Raw genomic sequence first — 14,341 nt, forward strand, 5'->3', positions numbered from 1 at the left:
CTTTGCTCAGGTGTTCCTGGACTAATGGCATGACACGGTCGATCCTTTCCCTCATCTCCCTTACGTGCTCGATGACTGAACGATGGGCTGCCGGCTGCTGCTCCCAGGCTTCCTTTGCCACATCCAGGAGACCCCGTGGTTGTCGACCAAAGAGGAGCTCAAATGGGGTGAAGCCAGTTGAGGCTTGGGGGATGCCGAAGAGGACGTAGGGGATCATGAGGTCCCAGTCACGCTTGTCTTCAGCCACCACCCGTCTTAACATCTGCTTTAGAGTTTGGTTAAAACGTTCGACCAACCCGTCCGCTTGGGGGTGGTAGACCGTGGTCCTCAACTGCTTCACCTTCAGCAGCCGGCAGAGGTCAGCCATTAGCCGGGACATGAAGGGGGTTCCCTGATCGGTCAGGATCTCCGCTGGGATGCCGACTCGGCTGGACAACAGGAAGAGCTCCTTAGCGATGGCTTTTGCTGTGGCCTTCCGCAGGGGGATCGCCTCTGGGTACCGGGTGGCGTAGTCGACGATCACCAGGATGTGTTCATGTCCTCGGGCAGACTTAGGCAACGGCCCTACCAGGTCCATCCCGATGCGCTCGAAGGGCACCTCGATGATGGGCAGCGGTATCAGCGGGCTGGGGGGAGGTTTCCTGGGTGACGTCACTTGGCAGGTGGGGCAGGCCTGGCAAAACAGTTTCACCTCGGCTTCCATTCCTGGCCAGTGAAACCGGTCCCGAATCCGTTGGATCGTGTTGGCCGGCCCAAGATGTCCCGCCATGGGGTGTGAGTGTGCCAACTCCAACACGGTCTCCGTCTTCGTACGAGGCACCACCAGCAGTAATTTTTCCTCCCCCCTCCGCTGTGCGACACAGTATAGCAGGCCCTTTTGAACCACAAAATGCGGGAGAGGATGGGGCCCAGGCTGAACTTCTTTCCCGTCCAGGATCCGTACCTGGGCCCAACAATGCTTCAGCCGGTCGTCTTCCCGTTGTTCCCGGCCAAATGAGCCCCCTCCTGTCACCTGTTGGAATACATCAAATAAAAGATTAGGATTTAGAGAGGGGGACTCACCATCTCTCCCGCTATCCGAGGCTAGAAGGACAGGGCGTTGATAGACGGCGCTTTGTTAATTTTTCACGTAGGGCCAGGTACGTTTGGACAGCTTTTTCCCTTAATAAATGAAATCATCATTTACAAACTGCATTTCGTATTTACTTGCATTATCTTTGTGCAATATTAAAATTTGTTTCATGATCTATATCTTTTAAGTGTGACAAATATGCAAAAAAAAACAAAAAACAGGAAGGGGGCAAAAACCTTTTCACGGCACTGTACATCTATATGATGTAAATTAATGTATTCTGGCAAATAGATGGCATTTTCTTCTGGCATGTTCCTTTTGAAATCAAAGAAGTAAATACAATAAATAAATATAACTGCAAGCAGCGATTACCGGGGTTCAAGCACTTTAAAGCCTTTAAGGTGGTATGCTTTTAGGGTCTAGGCCAGGCATCCTCAAATCTGGCCCACTCCTGCAGAGTTTAGCTCTAATCCTTATCAAACACCCCTGAGCATGCTAATCAGAGTCTTCAAGATCATTAGAAAATCACAGGGAGTTGAGTTTGATCAGGGTTGGAGCTAAACTATGCAGCAGATTGGCCCTCCAGGGAAAGATTTGAGGAACCATGGTCTAGGCCAACCTGGATGTATAGCTGACAGTGAAACACATCGAAAATGGGCAATAGGCTCACAGACACACACACACACACACATAGAAATTAAATGGTTAAACTATCATATTAATAATTAGTAAGCATGCTTACACACACACACATATACACGGACATACATGCACACACATTTTGTTGCAGATATAGATATTTGAAATAAATGATAGGTGACAATACTTATTGCAAGTTTCTCTTTTTAAGAGTTTATATGTCATTTTCAGGTTTCTCTATTATCATAATATGGCAAAATTGTAAAAAACTGACAGATCTGTATGAACAAAATAGTAAACTTTAACTAAATGTGATTTTAAATGTTATAACAGTGATTTTATAATGTCTCCAAAACCAAAATATGAACAGTTGAACAAAGTGAACAAAGTTGTTCAGAATGAGAAGATCTATCGTATGATATGAAGATATAGTGTATAAGTGAATATATGAACATTTTATTGCAATTTGAGCTAATTTACTATAGAAATACTGTGTTTTTCAGGCCGTTTTAACTGTTATAGCGCCAGCTATGGTCAGATCTCCATGAAACGTTCCATGCTTGTTAAGAGTTATCTGACACACGTTTGCACCACGTTTCATAAAGTTTTGAGTTTTCGTTTAGGTTTTATAGGCTTTTGTGTGTAAGTGGCCACGATCCTTTTCTAAATGGCCCCGTTATAGCTAACCAAAGGACATAATTCAACATTTTTTGATAATTATTGATCTAGAGAGTCCAGAGAATTGTTCTACAGTGGTTTGATTGAGATTGAGCGAAAAACCTAGGACTAGTTCGCAAAAGTAGGTTTTTAACATAATTGAGAATATATACTGAACAATTTGATTGACAGCATTAGTCTCAAAGACAAAGTTGTTCAGAATGAGGAGTTCTATCATATGATATGAAGATCTAGTGTTTGTGTAAATATTTTAACATATTCTATCATTTGAGAACATTTTCTACAGAAATTGTGTTTTCAAATACTTTTTCATCTGTTATAGAACCACTGAAAAGGAGGTAGCGGAGTGCTGAGTGGGGCTGTCATTAAGAACAGGTCCAGTCTAGTCAAACCAGGTATAGGAAAGTTTATTGTACATCCTAGGAAGTGTGCGTGTGGTTGCTATAAAGAGAATAGATATGCATGTTTAATTTACCAGTAAACAATGCTAAATAAGGTACAAGGCAACCACAATGTTACATCAATTGCACATTAAATAACTAAAGCACGTGCATAACAGAACTAAACAGAAACTAAAGCAAGCATGAACATAAACATTGGTTATATTTGGCCACGCCCCTTTTCTAAATGACCCCATTAACGCTAACTAGAGAACAAAATTCAACATTTTTGATAATTATTGATCTACAGAGAATAATACTACAGTGGTTTGATCGAGATTGAGCGAAAAACCAGAGACTAGTTAGTAGGTTTTAAACATATTTGTGAATATTTAATGAACGATTTGATTCACAGCAATAGTTCTTGAGGCAAAGTTGCTCATTATGAGGAGATCTATCAAATGATATGCATATTGTGTTGATGTGGGAAAGGGAAAGGAAAGTGGTGTCTGGCCAAGTATGGTGACCCATACTCCGAATTTGTGTGCACACAGTAGTGAACATACACATGGAGCAGTGGGCAGCCATTTATGCTGCGGCGCCCGGGAAGCTGTTGGGGGTTTTGGTGCCTTGCTCAAGGGTCTCACCTCAGTCATGGTATTGAGGGTGGAGAGAGAGTTGGTTATTCACTCCCCCACCTACAATCCCTGCCGGACCTGAAACTCGAACCCATGACCTTCGGGTTACAAGTCCAACTCTCTATCCATTAGGCCACGTGATTACTGAGCCATAAATCTTGTTAGTGCCAACTAGTGGCCGATTTTTTTCAAAATTGTTACAGACCTTTAGGGCCATGAGTCAAACATGCCCACCGAGTTTCGTTCCAATCGACCTCCGTTAACCTTCTCAAATAGGTGCTTAAACTTCATTGGTCGATGGTGGCCATGATTTTTGAGATACGCAAATGTCCTCATAGATACTTATGGTACTTTGGACAAAGACACTGCATAACAAATTTCAAGTCGATCAGACCAACAGTTACCTAGATATAGTTTTTTCGGTTTTATAGCACCACCAAGTGACAGATCTGCGCAATTTCTTTTTTATTTGACCAAAGATTGAGCTCATATATATGTATACCAAGTTTGCTGAAGATATCTCATTTCATTCACAAGTTATAGCCTTTTTCGTAAAATTGGCCAGCGACTTTCGAACGTTTTGGCACCCCATTGCGACAGTGAGTCGAACTTTCAACTTTTTTTGATAATTATCATATTCACTGTCCAGAGAATGTTTCTGCACTGGTTTGGTTTAGATTGGGTGAAAAACATAGGACTAGTTGCTAAAGTAGATTTTGGACATAACTCAATTTTGCTGAAAAAACGGACATCGCAGTGTGAATCTGATTGTTAGGTTTTTAATTGTGTTGACCCAAGGATTCCAAAAATATAAATGTTTTTAGTCTATGACAAGCGATTTAGGAGTTATGGGCAGTTTCGCGTTTTTGATCGCTGTAGTGCCCCCTATTGTCCGATTGGGGTGAGTCTTTTGATCTCTCCAAATTGAGCTCTATCATTTGGCCAAGTTTCTAGGCCTTACGGTTTGGTCTGCATGATCAGTTTTACGGCAGAAGAATAATAATAAAAATCATAACAGTTACAATACGGTTTCAGCACTGCATGCTTGAACCCCTAACAATAATAATTTACACACAGTTCTTATTATTTCCAATCAGACACACTTTATAAGCCTTGGACTTCCTCTTTCTGAACGCCAAGTATTGTTCAGTCTTTATCACTGTGATAGCTGATAGCCACTTTACAGAGCCGGTCTTAGTTTTCTTAATCATAGTCATAGTCATGCCTTGCCTGTTGTTTCCCGTGTTTCGATTCTAGCTTGTGTATCTTAGATTTACCCTTTGCCTTGCTGTTTCAGACTCTGTTTGCCCCTGCCTGGACTATTGCTGTATACCAGGATTATCTCTCTTTGTCTTGCCCTGTTGGATATTGTTCGCCGATCAAAAACCCACATTTGCCCTAGGATTACTCTTGTTTTACCTCATCTCGTTATGTCTGTTTGCTGTGAATTGACCACGCCTGTTTTGACCATGCTAATGAATAAAGCTCTGCAGATGGATCCGCACGCTTCCTCTGTTCCTTCCGTAACAGATTTACCAGACATTATTTTGATAGAGTTTTTCTGTGATGGCATTAATCAACCTCTTCAGTTTAAGCTTAGACACGAGGGTCCGCGTTCGTCACTGAGTTGTTTTTTGGACTTTGCTTTGTTGACTGTTGGCTCTCTATTCACTGTGGGTGTCACGGAGGAGGAACGTGATATCGCATCTGGACCGGTAATGGCGGCCGCGAGATTTAGTCAGCCACAAGTTCAGAGACATTCGAGTATACTGATCGCTACTGTGGTGATTAATCCCACTCGTGAAATGGCGGACGCACCAGAGCGCACTAACATAATGACAGCGGAGCTCGTTCACAAAATGGCGGCGATAACAATGCCTCGTTAAGTCACAGCTGATCTTCCTGAGTCAAGTAAAGTCACAGTGGATCATCAGGAGGCAAGTCAAGTCACAGCTGATCTTCATGAGACAAGTCAAGTCACAGTGGCTCATCAGGAGTCAAGTCAAGTCACTGCTGATCTTCTTGAGTCCAGTCAGGTCATAGTTGATCTTCATGAGTCCAGTTAAGTCACAGTTGATCTTCCAGAGTCTCTTCGCGTCTCAGCTGATCTTCCAGACTCTCGCCACGTCTCAGCTGATCTTCCAGAATCTCGTCACGTCTCAGCTGATCTTCCAGAGTCCTGTCACGTCTCAGTTGATCTTTCAGAGTCTCGTCACGTCTCAGCTGAACTTCCAGAGTCCTGTCACGTCTCAGCTGATCTTCCAGAGTCCTGTCACGTCTCAGTTGATCTTTCAGAGTCTCGTCACGTCTCAGCTGAACTTCCAGAGTCTCGCTATATCTCAGCTGATCTTCCAGAGTCTCATCACGTCGCAGCTGTTTGTCCAGAATCTTGTCATGTCACAGCTGATTGTCCTGAGTCTTGTCACGTCACAGCTGTTCGTCCAAAGTCCTGTCACTTCCTGTCTGTTGCATTTGGATCAGTTCTCCAATATCCCAGACTGACATCCAGCATGGAGGTTCCACCGCTGTAGAGCAGCTGGTATTCCTAAACCAGCACCTATCCCTTCGAGCCCCACTGTTGCTGAACTGATTCCCCTGTATGTAGCACTTCCCATAATTAAGATTGCTTTATTGGTATGTCTGGGTTACATACATCACCACTAGGGATGTAATGATTATGATGATATTTCATGATAAAATTCCCCACGGTTAGTTAAAACCGTATTTGATTACCGCGATTTGAAAAACTCACGATAAATAAATGCTGTCCAGCACAAAGCACAGTTTTAAGTAACAGTCTGACGTGCACACAGAGTAGTTTCATTTTGAGTGAAACTAGGGCGGAAAAGCTGGGAGGTTTTAAAAGAGTGCTAAGGAAATTATACAAATTAATATATGAATTAATTAATTAAATGAGTGTAATGTTACCTCTGAAGGTTCTGAACTTCTGACTGTCTTCAGAAAGGATTCGATGGTATTTTGTTTTCATCTTCGCTCCATGTAATACCTAAAGGAACTGTTCTTAATCACAATACTGCTTTGTCCACGGAGTTTACAGGAAACAGCTGTAATTCAGCTTTTTCATCAACGCCACCTAGTGTCAGAGAGTGGATTTACAGAGACTTATATTTACAGTACATTCAGTCATGTGTGCAGTTTCTGTCTGGCCAAAAACTGACTGAATTTGCATGCCCTGCTGTAAATATTGACCGGTTGAGGAAAAACAAGCTTATGTGGATTCTACACATTTAAACAATTCAGATAAGTTGTCTATAATTATTTATGGAGCAGATAAAATGCATATAATCATTTATTAATCAATTATAAGCTTGAACTGTCTGTCACATCCAGGGAACCTTCCTCTGAAAGCTCGAGCCTGTCTGTCATGAGCTCAAAAATTAAAGATGCATTCGACCTTTGCCCCAGTAACCCTGTCACTGACATAGATACTGCTCATGAACTGTCAACCTGTTTTCTTATCCAAAAGGTGCCTAACTCCGAATCATCTGTTCCACCAGTTTCAGTCAGTGATTCGAATTATGAGTTATCTGTCCATTCAGTTCTCACAAGTGTATCTGAATTTGAACCGTCTGCTTCACCAGTTCTAGTCTAATGGTGAGATGTCTACCTGCCCATTTTTCCCAAATGTGTCTGATTGTGAACTATCTGCCTTGTCATTTTTTGTTTGTGAGTTAATGTATGAACTTTCTGCCGATCCTGCTCCTATTTATACCAATAATTATGAACTGTCTGCACGAATATGGTTGGGCCGATAGACGATGCCATCGTCCCTCGCCGATGGCTGATAGACATCACAATGTTGAGCCAACATCGTGATCCCCCCCCATACCCCCCGCGATCGGCCTCATCCCAATTGGAAAGAAAATGACGTGTACTACAGAACCCCTAAAGGGAATAAATATGAGATAGGAGGAAAATACATATTTCAATACTTTCGCTCAGTTATTTCATTGGGTAATTATACTGTGTTGAATATAATTGCGGGCACCAGGGAGCTGCTACCCAGCTAACATAAGACCAGTGGGCCACTGGAGGCCCACTGAAGGCAAAGTCGGCAGCCCACCGGCGGACGCTGCCCACGGTTCACTGGTGTTTTGCTCATCGTTATTCCAGTGGACCACCAGCAGCAGCCGCCGCTTTTCAGACAGCAGTCCGCTGACGAGCCGCTGGTTTATAATTACTGTTTGCTGGCAGTCCAAGGTCGGTCCGTGGTTCATAATCAGTTTGATTACGCTAACCAAAATGTCCTTGCACACAATAATGGATCAAAAACAATGTACAATCGCAATTGCAAATTTATTTCCTATTAACAGATTAAATATACAAATGCATTTACAGTATATTTATCAGATGGTTTTATCTAATGTGACTTTCAAATAAGCATTCAATTCACATATTTGTCCCCTACAAAAGTCAACCACAAAAAATGCAATGATTACAATAATATTTGTCAGGTTGGTATGTTCATCTATAGTTGCCATCATCTGGAGTCTTCATGAGTGTTGACATCATCTGAAGTCACCACAAGTGAGGCTGGGATCCAAGCTGTAGTAACATTGGGGTGGGCAACCTGAGAGAGAAACAGGAAAACAAAAGGAGAAGGATTAGCATAGATGCTGTTCATATTATTTCAGGCAAAAGATGATCATGTGCATTTATTACTAGAGTATAAGGTTATGAGATGTGTTATGTGAATGCTTGACTAAAAATATGTATTTTCAATCTAGATTTAAATAGAGAGAGTGTGTCTAAACCCCAAACATTATCAGGAAGGCTATTCGAGAGTTCAAGAGTAAAATGCGAAAAAGCTCTGCCTCCTTCACTAGACTTTGATATCCTGGGTACTATCAGTAGTCCAGAGATGTGTGCCATTATTTAGCTTACTGTGCTATAATTTGGTTAAATCGTAATCCGATTTTATTCTATGTCCTTTATTAAGTATGTTATTTGTCCTCTGTATTCAGAGAACAGCCAAGTCTCTATGGAATGGACTACATATGCCACAGTATTATTGAAGTGGGAGGAACATCATAACTGTAATTTACACAACTGTTCAAAAGTCTGGGGTCAGTAGGATTTTTTGCATCTTTGAAAGAAGTCTCTTATACCCACCACAGCAGCATTTATTGTAAAAATTTAAAAACACAGTAAAACAATAACATTGTGAAATGATATTACAATCCAAGAGAACTGTTTTTTATTTGAATATGTTAAAACATAATTTATTGCTGTGATCAAAGCTGAATTTTCAGCATCATTACTCCAGTCTTCATTGTCCCTTCAGAAATCATTCTAATTTGTATACTCTTTAAAAATTATAATTCAATATAAAGAGTGTATAATGTTGATTTATAAAATAGAAATTAATACAATAAAATATATAATTATATTTACTAAATGTAATGAATACATGGAATTTATTTTAAACATTCCATTTTAATTATAGAATATTATAGCATATATACAAAGGACAGTTATAAATCTGTATGCTCCTACTTTCTGTAATAATAAGGCACTCTCAGTTCTGAACGGATTTATTTATTTTTACCAAGATAGTTTTTATGGGTGAGAAGAAGGTTATTAAAAGTGTATGCATCACAGTGGAGGTGCGTTATGTCTGCATTTAACACACACACACACACACACACACACACACACACACAAACACATTTCTCTGTAACCCAGAGGACATATACATCTTATTTATTTACCTTTCACTCATTAACTTCACAGAATATGCACACATAAATGCAAAGGCACAAAAACACAGGCCTCCTCTATAATTTATTGTGGCATTTGTTTATTATTTAGAGTTTGGTCCTGACTCTAATATGTTTTAGCCCTTATCTCGAAAGTTCCCTGCACTTAGTGTGTGTGTGTGTGTGTGTGTGTGTGTGTTTGTGTGTGTTTGTGTGTGCATGTGGTTTATGAGGACACAAATTTGTATAATGACATGGGTATGACAGAGGTATTACAATATGAAGGTGGTTTATGAGGACACTGCCTATGTCCCCGTAATTCAAAAGGCTTAAAAAACATACTAAATGGTGTTTTTTTGAAAATTTTAAAATGTATAAAGTCTCCTGTGAGGGCTAAGTTTAGGTGTAGGGTTGGAGGAGGGCAATAGCACACACAGTTTGTTCAGTATAAAAACCATTACGCCTATGGAGAGTCCCCATAAACCACAAAAACCATCATGTATGTGTGTGTGTGTGTGTGTGTGTGTGTGTGTGTGTGTGTGTGTTCATCTCTATCTTTCTGTGTCAGTGTTAAAGTGTGCTGCTGCTCTCTGGAGGTTGCTGTTAGCAGTTCTGACTGAAGTCTTAATAATAAAAGTGTGTAATACTCTGTTGTCACTAGGGGCCGCTGTAGAGCATCATTGAAGCCTCTGGCTATTTCTTGCTTTGTTTGTAGGCTTTTGTTTTGCAGGAAAAAAAGTGTGTCACTTTAAGTCAGTGTGACAAATCATTAGTACGGCCTTTTCAAAGCACAGAAAGACTGGATTTTATCTCATATTGGTTAGTATTCTTTCTGTTCCTTTCAAACAGACTCTTTCAGTCATCTGTCCTACTTCACATTTAAACCCTGAGGAGAGAGATTCTACTGCTTATTGTCCCAATAGAGACGCTACTGCTTATTGTCTCTGTGTCCCCTGCTGTGGCTCATTGTGTCTCAACAAATCAGAGCATTGTCATACTTCACTTCCTCTGCATGCATGAACGCACAAATGCACAAACACTTTATGTCAGGAACCCTGCTGAAAAATACATCTAAACTAGTTAAAGCTGGTTTGCTGGTCTTAGCTGGTGTGTTGGCTAGTTTAGAGGGGTTTTAGGCACTTTTAGACATCATAAGCATCCAGCTTTAACCTGCAAATAGTTGCTTATACCTGTCACGAATCCGGTTCATGGTCTTCCGTCCACTCGCCATCAGTGGTTGCCCTTCCTTCATATTGACTCTTACACCACACAGACTGTTATAGATCACATTGGACTACATTTCCCATCATCCATTGCACTGATCACACAGCTGTCACCAATCATATGCTAACCTGAGAGCTATTGAACACACTATATAACACCTACTCAGATCGCAGAGTATTGTCTAGCGTTTAGCACTCTCCTAGTGTTAGCTAACTTACCAAGCCTTTCCTGGGTACCTTGGATTAACCCTTGTCTCGCCGCTCAGACTCTGTTTGTACCTCGTCTGAAATCTGTCTTTCCAGTTTCTGTCACTGAACTGTCTGCTTCAGCCTCTGTCGATGCCTTTGTTTGTGAGCTATTTGCCAGTCCCATTCCAGCCAATGCATCCAATTGTAAACAGTCTGTTGGTTTGAATTCTGCAGTCAAATCTGCTTATGAACTGTTTTCCTGTCCAGTTCCAGTCGATGAGTCAAATTTTGAACTGCCTGTCTGTCCAGTCACTGTAAATGAGTCAGGATTTGAACTGTCTTCCTGTCCAGTTCCAGTCAATGAGTCAGATTTTGAACTGTCTCCCTGTCCAGTTTCAGTCAATGAGTTAAATTTTGAATTGTCTGCCTGTCCAGTTTTGATCAGGGAGTTTGCTTATGGACTGTCTGCCCGATCAGTTGCCACCAGGGAAAATATTGATGGACTTCCTATATTCCCTGCCTTGGTCCTTGAGTCCGTACATGCTCTCTCTGTTTTTTGTGTCTCTGTTTTCCCAAAGTCCCAGTCTCCTCCCAGGCTCCGTCTGCTCTACCATGGTGGTCTGCTGTCTGGCTCTGGTGGTCTTCTGGTCGGTCTGGCTTGCCGTGGGGTTACTTTGCCCCATCTGCTCTGTCGTGGTGGTCTTCTGCTCCGCTGTGGAGGGTTTCTGCTCCATCTGCTCAGCCCTGGTGGGCTCCAGTTCCGTCTGCTCTGCCCTGGCTTCCTGCTTTGCCGGCTCGGCCTCAGTCCCTGGTCTCTTCACTTCCTCACGGACCTGGCCCTCCGTCCCTCCCCCCGTTCCGCCTCCGCTCCACTGCCCTCCTGGATTGTACTGAGTATGGAGTGTCTGGAAGCCGCTCCTTGAGGGGGTGGCTCTGTCACGAATCCGGTTCATGGTCTTCCGTTCACTTGCCATCAGAGGTCGCCCTTCCTTCATATTGACTCTTACACCACACAGACTGTTATAGTTCACACTGGACTACATTTCCCATCATCCATTTCACTGATCACACAGCTGTCACCAATCACACGCTCACCTTAGAGCTATTACACACACTATATAACACCTACTCAGATCCTGTTCAGATCGCCGAGTATTGTCTATACTCTAGAGTTTAGCACTCTCCTAGGTTTAGCTAACTTACCAAGCCTTTCCATGTTTGTTTTGTGTTTAGTCTCCTGTATTGTTTTGCGTGTATCACTCTCCTAGTGATAGCTGCCTTACAGAGCCGTGTTCTAGTTTAGTCTAGTCTTTTCGTGTTGCCTTGTTTCTTGTTTCCTGATTCCTGCCTGGGTACCTTGGATTAACCTTTGTCTCGCCGCTCGGACTCTTTTTGTACCTCGTCTGGACCATTGCTCATGTTTCTGGATTACTCCTCTTGTCAAGCCCTCTGGATTCTGTTCGCCAATCGATGACCTACACCAGCCCTAGAAATATTCTTGTGTTTTGCCTGTGCCATACCTGTTTGCTAGTGTTTCGACCCTGCCTGTGTTTGTTGACCACGTCTGTCAATAAAAAGCTTTCACATGGATCCGCACACCTCATGCTTCTGTCACTCTGTTATAATACCGTTGTTAAAAATAATTGTAATAATTTATTAATTCATTATACTGATTGTGCACTTGTAGTGTACTTTATATCTTAAGTGTATATTTAAAAAATATAGTATACTTACAAATAATATATGCGATCCTTAAGCACAAAAGTAGTAGTAATAGACAACAATACCTGTACATTGTATAGATCAAAATTATAATTTTTTCTTTAATACCAAAAATCATTAGGATATTAAGTAAAGATCATGATCCATGAAGATATTTTGTAAATTTCCTATCATAAATACATCAAGTAATATGCATTGCTAAGAACTTCATTTGGACAACTTTAAAGGCGATTTACTCAATATTTAGATTTTTTTTGCACCCTCAGAATCCAGATTTTCAAATAGTTGTATCTCGGCAAAATATTGTCCTATCCTAACAAACCATACATCAATGGAAAGCTTATTTATTCAGCTTATAGATGATGTATACATCTCAATTTTTTTTTTTTTTAATTGACCCTTATGACTGGTTTTGTCATCCAGGGTCACATATTATTCATAAAATAAATGGCTACTTACGTGTATTTAAAACACTTTCATGTTACACTTTTATTTTAGGTACATTTTAAATCATTGTTTTTTGATAATATTCTACTGTGCTTGAAAGAAGTAAACTTATTTTGATGTGCTGACTAACATACTAAAGCACATGTAAACTACTTTATAATTTTAACTGTAGTATGTTACTTGATATTACATTTATAGTTAATATAATTTAAATGTACTAAATCGCAACTTTATTACAAATGTGCAAATATACATTTGTAATGACATACAAGTTTCAATAGAAATGGAAATTATATTTAAGTATATTTTAATTTACCATAAATGTTTTTCATCACATTCACCAGTACACAATGTTTCAAAGACAATTGAAGTAATTATGAAATTACATATGAAAATGTACTTAAGTCTTAATTGGATTAAAAAAGGTCAAACAGCTTAATACATTTAATATATATTTTTTACTATAATTATAACACATTAGCATTTTATTGCAATTAAATCAGTAATTAAGTTTACTAAGTTCCTGAAAGCATTATATTAAGTTCACACATAAATATATATATATTTTAAAGTGTACTATTTCTGTAATAAATATTCTTATATGTTAAAGTGTACTTCTTTTTCACAAAAGTAAGCTGGTTTAAGATGCTTTTTAAGCACATGCGTTTGTTGTGTATGCATGTGTTTTATCGCTTTGATAACACATGGCATCTTCTGTTATATCCATGACACAGTGATGCTGAAATATAAAAGTGAATTAATTGGTGAATTCAGTTTCAGTGCATCAACTGAACTGATATGGAATGCATCCCAACTCTGCAATCTGCTCAGACATCTTGTTTTGAAATCTGTGAGATGAACACAAAGAGAGTGAGACAGAGAGTGTTGATTGAGTGGATCAGATGAGCTGTGTTGTGGCAGTTAGCCGGCTAGTTCCAGCCAGGTGGTCTTCTGATGGATATGACACCCCCTACAGAGTGCCAACCTACCTCTGTGTCTAAAAATAATGCTACTGCAGATCAAAGCCAGATTGGTACATAACGTTAAATATAATCTAAGGCAGAGGTCAAGAGTTCAAAATGCTCTTCAGCCACTTTTAAACTGGTTCCTTCAAACCTCTTCAGCTATTAGCAGAGGTTGGCATTAAAAGTGTTGACCTGTTTCTTACTCATTGTCATTTGAAAATAAATAAAAAGAAATTCAATTTCAAAATCTCAAAAAAGACATCTCAAAATGTTTAATAGAGAGGAAAAAGTTAATAAAATAAGCTAACTGTTATCAATAATACAATAATTTTATTTATTATCTAAAACTAACCCATTTCACAAATTAAGCAAAATTTATTTAACGAATTTTGCTTCTGACAAACAGCTTATTTAAATAGTATTTTACACTGACTCTCTGATGCATTTTGATCCAGCTGAATTATTATTATTTTTTTATAATCATAAAGAAAGGTCCTTTTTTTCCTCTTTTGTAAAGTCAAAACACTATTAATGTTTTTTGTTTTTTTTTACTTATGGGTCAAATGGGAATGCAAAGAATATATTTGTTTTAGTTTACATAGAAGTTGACCAACTATGAGAACTATTAGAAATGTGAAACTAGAAGAAATGTGAAATTCCTTACCAAT

Source organism: Barbus barbus (assembly GCF_936440315.1).
Source record: "Barbus barbus genome assembly, chromosome: 24".
Lineage (NCBI taxonomy): Eukaryota > Metazoa > Chordata > Actinopteri > Cypriniformes > Cyprinidae > Barbus > Barbus barbus.